This window comes from Chlorocebus sabaeus, chromosome 21, assembly GCF_047675955.1.
Source record: "Chlorocebus sabaeus isolate Y175 chromosome 21, mChlSab1.0.hap1, whole genome shotgun sequence".
Lineage (NCBI taxonomy): Eukaryota > Metazoa > Chordata > Mammalia > Primates > Cercopithecidae > Chlorocebus > Chlorocebus sabaeus.
In genome coordinates, this window is record NC_132924.1 from 57,515,150 (window position 1) to 57,528,635 (window position 13,486).

The window sequence follows — 13,486 nt, forward strand, 5'->3', positions numbered from 1 at the left end:
TTTTTTTCTTGTAAATTTGTTTGAGTTCTTTGTAGGTTCTGGATATTAGCCCTTTGTCAGATAAGTAGATTGCAAAAATTTTCTCCCATTCTGTAGGTTGCCTGTTCACTCTGATGGTAGTTTCTTTTGCTGTGCAGAAGCTCTTTAGTTTAATGAGATCCCATTTGTCAATTTTGGCTTTTGCTGCCATTGCTTTTGGTGTTTTAGACATGAAGTCTTTGCCCATGCCTATGTCCTGAATGGTACTACCTAGGTTTTCCTCTAGGGTTTTTATGGTATTAGGTCTAATATTTAAGTCTCTAATCCATCTTGAATTAATTTTCGTATAAGGAGTAAGGAAAGGATCCAGTTTCAGCTTTCTACTTATGGCTAGCCAATTTTCCCAGCACCATTTATTAAATAGGGAATCCTTTCCCCATTTCTTGTTTCTCTCAGGTTTGTCAAAGATCAGATGGCTGTAGATGTGTGGTATTATTTCTGAGGACTCTGTTCCGTTCCATTGGTCTATATCTCTGTTTTGGTACCAGTACCATGCTGTTTTGGTTACTGTAGCCTTGTAGTATAGTTTGAAGTCAGGTAGCGTGATGCCTCCAGCTTTGTTCTTTTGACTTAGGATTGTCTTGGAGATGCGGGCTCTTTTTTGGTTCCATATGAACTTTAAAGCAGTTTTTTCCAATTCTGTGAAGAAACTCGTTGGCCATACTGCCCAAGGTTATTTATAGATTCAATGCCATCCCCATCAATTTTTGCATATTTAATAGAGACGGGGTTTTACCACTTTTGGTCAGGCTAGTCTTGAATTCCTGACTTCAGGCGATCTGCCCACCTTGGCTTCCCAAAGTGTTGAGTTTAGAAATGTGAGCCACTGCGCCCAGCCTCAGGTATGTCTTCAGAGCAGTATGAGAATGGACTAATACAGCTGGGTAGCCTCATGCCCAGAAAGGAAGAATTTTGGTAGGCAGCTAGTACATTCTACCATAGTTCCTTAAACTGACTCAAAAAGAACTTGGAATATACTATAATTCTATAACTATTGAGGAAATTAAGTTCGTGAATTAGTATAAAATATATTTATATTAAAAGAAACTAAAAAATCAAAACAATGAAAGGTCTATAAACATTGAAATGGATAAATAAATTATAGTAGATTCATACAATGAAATATGGACAGCAATTTATCCCATAACTAGAGATACATGCTAACAACTTGGATGCATTTTACAAATAATGTTGAGCTAAAGAAAACAAAAACAATTCATGTAGTATGATTTTGTTGTGGGGGAATTCCAAAAGAAGTATAATCAAACAATGTTATTTGAAGATACATGCCTAGGAGGTTAAACTAGAGAGAACAGAAAGGTGATGATTATCATAAGAGTTAGGACATTTGTTGCTTCGAGGAAAGCAGTCAAGGGGAGGTAGAGGGGAGGCTTCTGGGTTGTTAGTAATATTATATTTTAACCTGGATGGTGATTTACATTGGTGTTTGTTTTATAACTGTTCTATAGAAAGATATATGTATTTTATACACTCTCAGGTATATATATGTCACAATTTTCTAGTGGATATGAGAGAGCAAAGTCAGCTTCAAAAAATAAAGGGCAAGGGTAGGCCTGATAATAAATCAGTTTAGTATTTGTGCAAGAAAAAACAAATAGACCAATGGAACAGAAGAGAGATCTCAGAAAACAACATATTTATGTATGCGGAATTAATATAAAATAAAGTTAGCAGCACCAGTCAATAGGGAAAGGATGTTTTGTTTAGGAGATGGCATTGGGAGAATGGTCTCACTCTAAGGAAACAAAACTATATCTTATCTAGCATCTCTAGATAACTACCTAAGAAAGGTGGACTCTGGATAGGTTAAAGATCTTAAGGTGAAGGATAACTTTTAGTTAATAGAAGACAATAAAGGAGAGTATCTTTATGACCTAAAGGTAGGGAAGAACTTCTGAAACAAAATTTAAAAAGCATAAACTCTAAGACTAAAAAAACCTGATTGAATCTGAATCATCAAAATTAAGGATTTCCACTCCTTGTAAAACACCATTGGCAAAGAATAACTGACAAGGTATTAGTAAGTAGACTGTATTAGGAACTCTTAAAAATAACGAAGTGGGGATAATAAGCCCAAGGAATAACAGGCAAATGATGTGAAGAAGCAATTTACAGAAGAGAGGGAAAAATAACACACATGAAAGATGTTCAGAATCTTAGTAATCAGAGATGTGCCAATTAAAACAGCACTTTTAAATTACTTTATACCTATTAGACTAGCAAAAAATTAAAAGGCCTGATATTGCCAAGTGTTGATAAGGAGGTGGGCATATAGAGGACCTTATGCGTCATTGGTGGGAGAGTAGATAGTTGCACCTGTGACAGGTAACATCCAGAGCTCAAGGAACCACAAGAACTGTAGGCTCCAGAGCCACTCCTGTAGCCACAGGCCTCCCTGGCAAAACAGATGCTTGAAATATTGCCTCTTTCCTCAATTATTTGTAAATTTTAGTTTTGCTCAAGCCCTGGCTAACACAAAATTACATCCTATACAAAATTACATCCTATACTGTGGCTTCAAGGGAGTTGATGGAATATAACCTTTAGTTTCTATCTCTGCAGGGCAGGTATGCACACTAGAAGAGTGAGGTCTAACCCCCCAGTTGGGGTTCAGGCACTGGTATTTTATAAAAACTCCATATATTATTCTAATATATGAGCCAATATTTTAAAACACTGCACCCAAAGGATGTTGGAAAAGAGCTTGAAGGTCTTGATTTAGTGTCCTCACTACACATCACAGAAGGAAGACCTAGGTGCACACTAAGTATTATTGATGTGTTCATGTTTCATTGACACAATACAGCAGAAATTTGTCTACAGCAAAAAACCAAATCATTTACTTTTTGCCAAAGCTCATTTTTATTGTGCAATGAGATTTTCTAGAAAAGTAATTCACTGGAAATGTAAAAGACCATATTAGCACAGCCAAGGGCAAGTCATCCAACTGAGGGAAACCAAGAGGAATGTTCTTAAGCAGAAGCAGAGAATGTAATGAAAACTTTTAACATATTTAGTTTCATATTCTCTATAACAGATGTAACAGAAAAAGCTCAGTCCTTTAGGGATGACTTTGGGAAATGGTGAATGAATAGTTATCACATATTTGTGTTCATCAAGCTCTAGGCTTTGCATACCAGAGGAGTTCTGCGGTTTCTGACAACTAACTGGTGAATCACATAAACCATAAAATGTAATTGATTCTATCAAGAAGTAAAATCAAATGAAGTATAGATGGAGCATTCTGTGGACTGTTATCAATTTTCTTTAAAGAAAAAAAGAATTGGCTTCTGCCATGAATCTGAAGATTGTGGGTAAAATGCAAATGGAAAATAAATTGTTCATTAATGAATTCTAGAAAAGCCCACTGGTATTCAGAGAGAGAGAGAGAAAGTAAATATCTATGTAGAAATTTTGGGAATAATAAAGTCAGATGTGCCCTACTATTACTAGGTTTAAACATTTTGATTATTTCCCTGTCTTTATCTTGCTTTACTCACTACTTTCCAGGACTTTTCCTATCAAGCACAGTCAATAAGTCATGTGCTTCTGAAATCCTCTGTCTCCCATTCTAGAGAACCAGACAAACATCAGACATGAATCTAAGTTGCCCAAGACAGGAACCAGATACTCACTGTCTCAGCCTCTGTGGTATATTGGACATCTGTTTTCCAAATATTCCAGTTCTCTTCTTACTGTGTCACCCTCAGTGGGCTGAGTATACATCTCTGTGTCATTAAACTCAGGAATGGTCATGTGACTTAGTTTGGCCAGTGAAATACTGGTAGAAGTAACACAGATCACTTTCAGGTAGGAATTTTAAGAGCCACTGTAGTTTGCTGTGTCTCTTTTCTCTTTGTCCCCAGATTGGTAATGTTTTAGACAGAGTTTGCTCTGCCAGACTGGACCCTGGATTAGTGATGATCAGAAGAAGAGCCAGAGCTAACTTGCAGTGGACAAGTAGCATGAGCAATAAATGTTAAACATAGACAATAAACCATTGTTGTTATGAGCCTCTGTTGCAGCATGCTGCATGCTGCAGTAGTTCATTCTTTTTCATTTGCCATGTATGGTATTTCATTGTATGAATATTTCACAATTTATCCATTCTACTATTGATGAACACTTAATGTTTATCCAAATTTTTGTACATTATAAATAAACTGCAATGAACTTTCTTGTAAAATGTAGTTTAATGTATGTAAACATTTCTTTTGACTATATAGAATTGGAATTACTGATTAATAAAGCACATATATGTGCAGCTTTAGCAAGTACTGTCAAGTAATTTTTCAAAGTGGTTGTACCAGCATGCTCCTTCACAAATAATGTTGGAGAGTTCTAGTTGCTTCATTTCTTTGCCAACACTTAATAGTATTAGTTTTTCTTCTTTAACTTTTAACTATTTGGATTGTTATGTAAGAATATCTCATTGTGGTTTTTATTTGCATTTCTTAGGTGACTAATGGAGTTGAACACTTTGTCTTATGGTTATTGGCCAATTGGAATCCTCATTTGTGCAGTGAATATTAAACATTTTGTTCATTTAAGAAATTAGGATGACATTTTTCTTATTGATTTGTAGGCATCAGTCTTTTGTGCATACATGTATTGAAAATATTTTCTATTTTTTTGGAGTCTTTTTCTTAATCACTTCTGTTGATGAACAGAGTCTGCAATTTTAATGAAATCTAACATCAATATTTTTGTTTATGAATGTTGCTTCAAATATCCTCTTTAAAAATCTTTACCCCAATATTATGAAATATGCTTTCTTGTTATCTTATAAAATATGTATAATTATTTTTCACATTTAGATTTTTCATCCACCTGGAATATGTTTTTGGTTGTCTTGTGAGTAAGAATGAAGATTCATTTTGGCCATATGTATATCCAATCTATACAGCATCATTTTATTGAAAAGAAAATCTTTTCCCCACTCATTGCAGAAGCATTTTATCATAAATAAGGTAACCATACCATATATGTGTTGGTCTACATCTGGACCTTTTTTTTTTTTTTTTGACATGGAGTTTCACTCTTGTTGCCCAGGCTGGAGTGCAGTGGCCCAATCTCAGCTCAGTGCAACCTCTGCCTTCTGGTTTCAAGTGATTCTCCTGCCTCAGCCTCCTGAGTAGCTGGGATTACAGGTGCCCATCACCACGCCTGGCTAATTTTTGTATTTTTAGTAGAGATGGGTTTCACCATGTTGGCCAGGCTTCTCTCAAACTCCTGACCTCGCGATCCACCCACCTTGGCCTCCCAAAGTGCTGGGATTACAGGCATGAGCCACCGTGCCTGGCCTATATCTGGACTTTTTGTTCTGTTCTGTTGGATTATTTGTCAATCCTTGCACAAAATCACGGTGTTTTAATTATAGTGGATTTATAATAAACCTTGATTTTTGGTTATAAAATCCCCCAAATTTGTTCTTCCTCAAAATTTTTTATGGATATTCTTAACTCTTCACATTTTCACTTAAATTTAGAGTCAGATTGCCAATTTGTACAAAACCTTTCTGGGATTTGTGTTGGAATTTTATTGAGCTCCGTATAGATGAATGTGGGGAGAATGTACATCATTAAATTGCCACCTTTCCAAGATCTGAAATTGGTCTATGTGTTTCTTTAAATGTTTAGTTTCTGTTAGTGAAGTTGTAGATTTTTGTTTAGAGATTTTGAACATCTTCTGTTACATCCTAAGAGTTTAGTAGTTCGGATGCTCTTGTAGATAGTATCTTCTTAAAATTTCATTTTCTAATTGTTACTACACAAGAACAAATGATTCTGTATACTGACTCTATAGCTAGCTACCTTGGTAAATTTATGTTTTTATTTTAATAGTTTATCTGTAGAGTCTTTTGTCTTATCTACATACCAATCACATTGTCTGCAAATAATGAGTGTTCTAGATCTTCTTTTCCAGCCTTGACATCTCTTCTTTATTTTTCTTTCCTCTAGTTTAATATTGGGCATAAGTGATAATCACGAATATCTTTGTTGCTTTCTCAATTACCAGGGAAAACTTTCAAATTCTCATCAAGTGTAAAAATTGCTGTAACTTTTTCTCTTTGGCAGATATTCTTCACCTGATTAAGAGATTTGCATTTTCTTTCTAGTTTACTAAAAATATCTTTAATTGTAAATGAGTGTTGGATTTTTAAAATACTTTTTCTGCATCTTTTGAGATCATCATTTTTCCCCTTTATTCTGTTAATTATATGTTGATTTAAAACTTTAAGCCAAACTCCCATATGGTGTGTAAACCTTACTTGATTATGATATTATTATGTTATAATTGTGGACTTAATTGACTAATATTTTAAGATATTAATGTCTATGTTCATAATAAAGATTGGCCTGTAATTTTAATTTCCCTTTTTTATAATTAATTGTCAGGTTTTAGTATCATGGTTATATTCACCTGGTAAAAGAGTTGAGAGTTATTTATTTATTTTTTATTCTCTAAAAGTTAGTGTAAAATTGAGCATTTTTTCTTCCTTAAGTGTTTGGAATAATTCATTTACGAAGCTACCTGGGACTAAATATTTCTTTAAGGGGGATTTTAAATTATAGATTACATTTATTTAAAGAACATAGAAATATTGAGATTAAGTGTTTCTTCTTATGTATGCTTTGATAAATTTAGGAATTCATTCTTTTCATTTAAATTTGCAAATTTAGTGGAATAAAGTAGTTCATAATATCCTTTTGTTACATATTTAAGATCTGCAGTAATATCCTCTTTATTTCTCACATTTAGAATTTGTTTTCTTTCTCATTTTCTTTCTGTCAGTCTTACTAGGGTTTTATAGCTTTCATTAGTCTTTTCAATAATCAACTTTTGAATGTTTTGTCTTAAGTTTTTTATTATAGTAAATTTTGCATAGTATAAAATTCATCATTTAACCATTCAATGACATACAATTCAATGGCATTAAGTACAGTCACAATATTGTGCAACCATCACCATGATCTTGTGCCAGAATATTTTTCATCATCTCAGAAGGAAACCCATATGCATTAAGTAGCTAGTCCCCATCCTCCTCTCCCCTGCAGTTCCTGACAACTACTAATCTGCTTTCTGTCTTTATGGATTTGCCTTTTCTGGCTATTTCATATAAATGGAATCCTATATCATGCAGCCTTTTGTGTCTGGCTTCTTTCACTTAACATAATGATTTCAGGGTGTACCTATGTTGTGGCTTGTATTAGGACTTTATTCTTTTTTATGACTGAATGACACTTCATACAATGGATAGTCTCTCTTCAAGTTTGGTTTTTATTTCATTGATTGCTGCTTTTATCTTCATTTCCATCCTTCTCCTTTCTTTGGGTTTTTAAGCTTTTTGAGATGTGTGCTTAGACAATTGGAGTGAAGTGATATAGTTCTGTTAGCTTTCCCTTTCTATACTTTCAGGTTCTGTTTTTAGGTACACATCAGTTCTGGATTGCCCATATCTAGACATACAAACTTAGGGCTCCTACACTTCCTAACTGGATGACACTGTATGAATGGGGATAATAATATTGATCCTATCTCCTTGTCCAGGGTGTTGTGAGAGAATGCAAGGTAAAAGCATTTTGTAAACTAACTCCTAGACTTGGACAGTACCTTGTACTTTGCACTGCCGTTGCTTTATATCTGCATGGTGGTTTCACAGGTTTTTAAAAATTTAATACAGCAAACTCAAAGGAATTATCTCCATTTTACAGATGTTATTTCTGCTACTATAGAATTTTCAGGAAGTGACCATGAATTTAGCATTTAAAGCCCAGGGTTTTGGGGTTTTTTTCTTCCAACTCACTATAGCTGCCTTATGCAGAATGGCATTATTGGCATTCTTAGAACATTGGAATTTCACACTTTCAGAAACTTGAGAACATTGCAACAACTGCCAAAAGGGCTCAGCATCCTCTGTAGAGGAACAACACCAAGTGGTGTAGTCACCCAATCAATCCTTTTGCACTTGTACAAAGTTAAGCCTGGCAAATTTGGCTCTGGCTTTCTACCAATTCATTTACAGTTTTTACTGACTACTCTGTGAATTAGGCTTTTTGTGGGAAAATAAAAGAATGGGTTGATGTGATTGCTACCAAATATATTTAGGAAGAAGTATTTGAACATGTGCAAATAAATAAGGCACATGAGGACCAAGGGAGGAAAAGGAAAGGGATTCTAATAGTCAAGATGAGATCTGAGTTTTTTATAAGTTTGCTTTTTAAATGTTTGATTATACATTTCTGGTGATAAAAGAGTCTAATTTTAAAACACCTTCATAATTTCTCATAACATTTAAAATCTTCACATTCCATGGACTCATACTCGTTTGTACATTTTAATATGTGTGAAAAAGGAAATTGTTGTATAATTAATATTTTCTTAGAATTGTGTTGTAGATTAATTATAGTTTTTCTTTTTTAGTAGTACATAAAACAAAAGAATAATAGTAAGATAGTTATGTATTTAACATTGATGGCATTAGAGTAAAATGTGGAACATTAAACTCTTCCAGAGGCTTCTGTAATAAGTTTTAAACATTCATTCATTCATTCATTCATTCATTCATGCATGCATGTATTCAACAATATTTATTAAGCACCTAGATTTTGTTAGGTGCTGTACCAGGCGTTAGAGCTATAACAAGCAAGGCATTGTTATATGGACTTCTGGTCTAGTTAGAAAAACAGTACAGTAATAAAGTATTAACAATACAGAGTGGCAGGAATAATAAAGAAGCAACATGGTGCAATGAGACATACAAGAAGGGTATTCAAGATCTAGACATCAGGAAAAACTAGTAGAAATAAATTGCAAACACTGAAGGAGCAGGTGGGATTTGATCATGTTAAGAATGGAGACTAGTATTCACACCCTTGTACAATTCCTTCACCTTGAGAGACAGAATGAATAGAACATGGCAAAAATGATATGTCACTTTGAAAATTAGGTTACAGAGAGATGGTGACTTCCATCTTGCCTGTTAAAATGAGATCACAGCCCTAGCTAATGCCTGGGCTATGACCTTGGGAAAGACCCTGAGACAGAGGCACCAAGTAAGTTGTAGTCATACTCCTGGCTCACAGAAAGTGAGAGATGATAAGTGTTTGTTGTTATGAGCTGATGCATTTCAGGCTTGTTTGTTACACGATGGTAGATAACTAATACATCTGTAGGGAAGTGGGGTGGACATAGGTATGAGAGGCATGAGAGGGATTGCAAATAGGCATGAAGAAATTTGGAGGCAAAGGATATATTTATTACCTTGATGCCTGTGATGGCTTCATGGGTGAGTATGTATGTCAAAACTTATTGATTTATATATATTGACTTATATATTGAATTATAAAATATATAATTATATTTATATATTATAAATGTGTGCAGTTTATTGTATATAAATTATATCTCAATAAATAAGTTTGTGTTTTAAAATGGGGAATAAAAAGCTTATGGAAAGACAGTGTTTCAGGCAAAAGAGCAAATGAGAACAAAAGCCCAGAGCAAGAGCTCCAGAGACAGCAGACCATTTCAAAGTGTGCATTGACTTGGGAAACCTTTGCTCTTGGATTTGAAAGAGATAAGTAGGTTAGGGGAAGGAAGGAGGACAAGATTGGTTGTGAAAAGAGGACAAAGAGAACAGATAGTCAATGACTTCAAACAAATACCATGGATTTTTGTGCAAGAAAGACCACTTGGGTTCTTTAAGGCCCATAGGACAACTGGGTCAGAAAAGGAGAGAGTGGCATCTCTAGTCTACTTCCAAACCATCTTTTACTCCCTGCTCCTCCTGCCTCCTTTATACCAACCCCTTACCATTCACTTATACTTTCCTTCCCTCTACAAATATTTGAGCATTTACTATGTGCCAGAAACTGTTCTAGGAGTTAGAGAGAAAGTAATTAGTAAGTTAAGGTCTGTGACCTCTAAAAGTTTACATGCTAGTAGGGGAAGGCAAGTGGCATTAAGTAGGAAGATGATTTCCTATGGAGGGCTGTGAAGACAGGGGTGATAGAGTCCTTAACAATAAGTATGGCACAGCCTCAAATGGTCAGTTCAGTCCTAGCTGAACAAAACACTATTTGGAAGCCGAATCCTAGAGACCCTACTGTGCCAGGAAATAATACCTTGGTTGCTAGATCATGGTAAAATGAGGGAGGATCCCAGGGAAGAGAGAATGGTCAGTACTGTGGAGGACCTCTCGGAGGGTCTGAGGAAGTGGTTATTTACCAACTACTGTAGAAATATGCCATTATTCTAATAACCAGTAATTATGTACTGGTGCTAACCATTTGATATCAGCACTGAGGTCTTAGTAACTGGTGCAGAGAGAGGGTTCAGGAGAAGAAGGTGTGGAGCAAGGCTACTCTAGATGGTAATATTGGGAAAGGCCTCTCAGAAGAAGTAACATTTAAGCTATGACCTGAATGAAAAGAAAGAGAAATGCAAGGGGCAGTTGGGAAGTTAAGTCAGGGGGATGGGAAGAGGATTCTAGCCAAAGAATAGCAAAGACAATGATGGTGAAGTGCAATAAACTTGGTGTGTGTACAGATTGGTACAAAAGCTAATGTTGCTGCCACGTTATGCTGTGTGAATTATAATAAATTAGGTCAGATGATAAGCACAGCCCAGACCTTTTAGGCCACAATAAGGAAGTAAAATGAGAAGCCACAAGAGGGAGGATTTTAATCAGGGAAATGATATAATCTGATTTACATTTTTTAAGGATTACATGGGCCTTGGTAAGAAGAATGGATTTATGGGGAGGGTGATTAGGGAGAGAACAATGGAGAATCTGTTCTAGCCTGGAGACGATAGCAGCCTGAACCAGAGTAATGGCAGTGGAAATGGGGAAAAGTGGGTTGATTCAAGATTATTTGAAAGTTGTGGTGGTTTCAAAGAGAGATCCATACATTCTTTGATATGTGGGCTAGGCCATTTTTGCATTGCTATAAACACCTGAGGCTGGGTAATTTATTTAAAAAAAGTTTTAATTAGTTCACGGTTCTATAGATTGTACAGGAAGCTTGGTGTCAACATCTGCTCAGGTTCTGGTGAGGGCCTCAGGAAGCTTACAATCATGGAGGAAGATGATGGGCATCACCAGCATATCACATGGCAAGAGAGGGAGTGGGGGTTGGGGGAGGTGCTACAGTCTTTTAAACAACCAGATCTCACGTGAACTCAGAGCAAGAGAACTCACTCATTACCATGAGGATGGCACCAAGACAATTCTGAGGCATCCACCCCCATGATCCAACACCTCCCACCAGGCCCCACCTCCACCATTGGGGATCACATTTCAGCATGAGATTTGGGGGGGACAAACATCCAAACCATATCAATATGCCTCAAGGCATATGGAGGGGAGCCTCAAGAGGTGAAGTTTAATTCTTCTCCCCTTGAATGTAAACTGGAGTTAGTAGTTTGCATCTAACAAACAGAATATGACAGAAGTTAGGGGATGTCACTTCAAAAGTTTGGTTAATAAAAGATTGTGGCATCCATTTTGGAGGCATGCTGTCTCACTCTTTCAGATTGCTCATTCTAGTGAAAGTCAGCTACCTTGTTCTGTTGTAGTTCTGTAGAGAGGCCCATGTATCAAGGGACTGAAGTCTCCCAAGAGCTGTGTGAGTAATCTTGGAGGCTGATCTCACCTCTTCCACCCACTCCAGTTGAGCCTTCAGATAAGATGGCAATTCACACTGACAACTCAGCTTCTAACTCTTGAGAGACTTGAGCCAGAGGTATCTCCCTGTGCCATGCCTGAATTCCTTACCCACAGAAATGATGAGATAATAAATGTTTGTTGTTTTTAATGGTGAGGCTTTCGTGTATTTGCTATGCAGCATATGATAGCTAATATAGAATAGAGGACTGTCTGATCTGTTTGGTGCAAGAAGGTCTGAGGAAAAGGGATGGATGAAAGAAGATATGTAGATTTTGGACTTGAGCAACTGGATGGTAGTGGTGCCATTTATTGAAGTGTGAGTTTGGGCGGGGGGGATTAAGAGTTTTCCCTTGGACGCATTTTGAAAAGACTATTAGACACCCCAGTGGGCACGTCAACTGGGTAGCCTGCTGAGCCCTGCCCAAATTCCTTATGCACTGTTTATGAACATAAGAAAATGATTGTTTGGTTTAGCAGCTAACCTTGGGAAATATCTCCAATCTTCCATTCTCACCTTAACCCATTCTAATATGGCTTGTGTTCTTTGGACTCATGTAGAATTTGTTCTTATTAAACCACCCATTGTATCCATGTTATCAAATTGAGTAGTTGCTTCTCTGCCATAAGCATACTCAACTCATATCAACTCATAGCCACTTTGGACACAGATCATAACTCCCCCTCTTTTCGAACACTCTTCTCTTTTGGATTCATTGGTTCTACTCTCTTAGGTAGATTCTTCGGCTCTACCTGGTGTTAACCAGGGTGCCTTAGCCAATGGTATTCAGTTGGTGGCCAGGCTGTGGTGGCTTGGCTTTCATTCATTTCTGCTTCCTTGGTGCCAATGGTTAGAAGGTTGGTTTCAGCTGACCACTTTCCCTCTGCATATGTTCATGGTCTTTCATGTGGATGCTCCAGTGGAGTGGTCAGGTTTCTTACATAGAAGCTCAAGGCTTAAGAGCAAGTGTTCAGAAAGAGCAGAGAAAGAGGGCAGTAGTTACAATGTGAGGCTAAAGAAGCTTTCCCCCCAGAAAACTAAAGGCTATAAGTAAAGTATGTTGGTATTGGCTGGCAATATTCCAGAAAAGATGAAAGGACAGTTATTGCAGAAGAGAGAAGGTGTAACTGGGACCAAAAGCCTTGAGAAGGAAAGAAACATGTAGCAAATCATTCATAGTAACGGCAGACAGCAGAGAAGAGAGACATGGTTGTACAGAGGCACCTCCTTTGGGTCTTTACTCAAGTGCCCCCTTATGAGTCAGGCCTTCCCTGACTGCCTGTTCTTAAGTGGAGGGTATTCCTTATTCCTTTTCTTGCCTTATGTGTTTTCTCCATAACATATGTGCATATCCATAATACACACATGCTAGAGCATTATATATGCCCTAGTGACATGTTTTGCTGATTTCTCAATTGACTCCCCCCATTGGAATGAAAGTAAGCTTGGGGAAGACTTTTTGTCCTGTTATGTAGCATCTAGAACAACACCTGGCACATAGCAGGTACTCAATAAATGTCAGCTGCGTGAGGAAATGAATGAGCTGTGTGGGAGATGTACTTGAGTGAACTGTAAAGTCAGAGTGGTGTTGAGAGAAAGATGCTTGAAATCCAGATGTTGGAAGGTGACACAGAGTAGTAGCCTGGTGAGAACAGTTAGATCTTAGGGGTTCCTACTACAGCCCTCCTTTCCGCACCTTTTCGGCTGTCACCATGATCAAGCTCCTGAATCCCTCTGAGCCGCAAGGACCTGGCTGG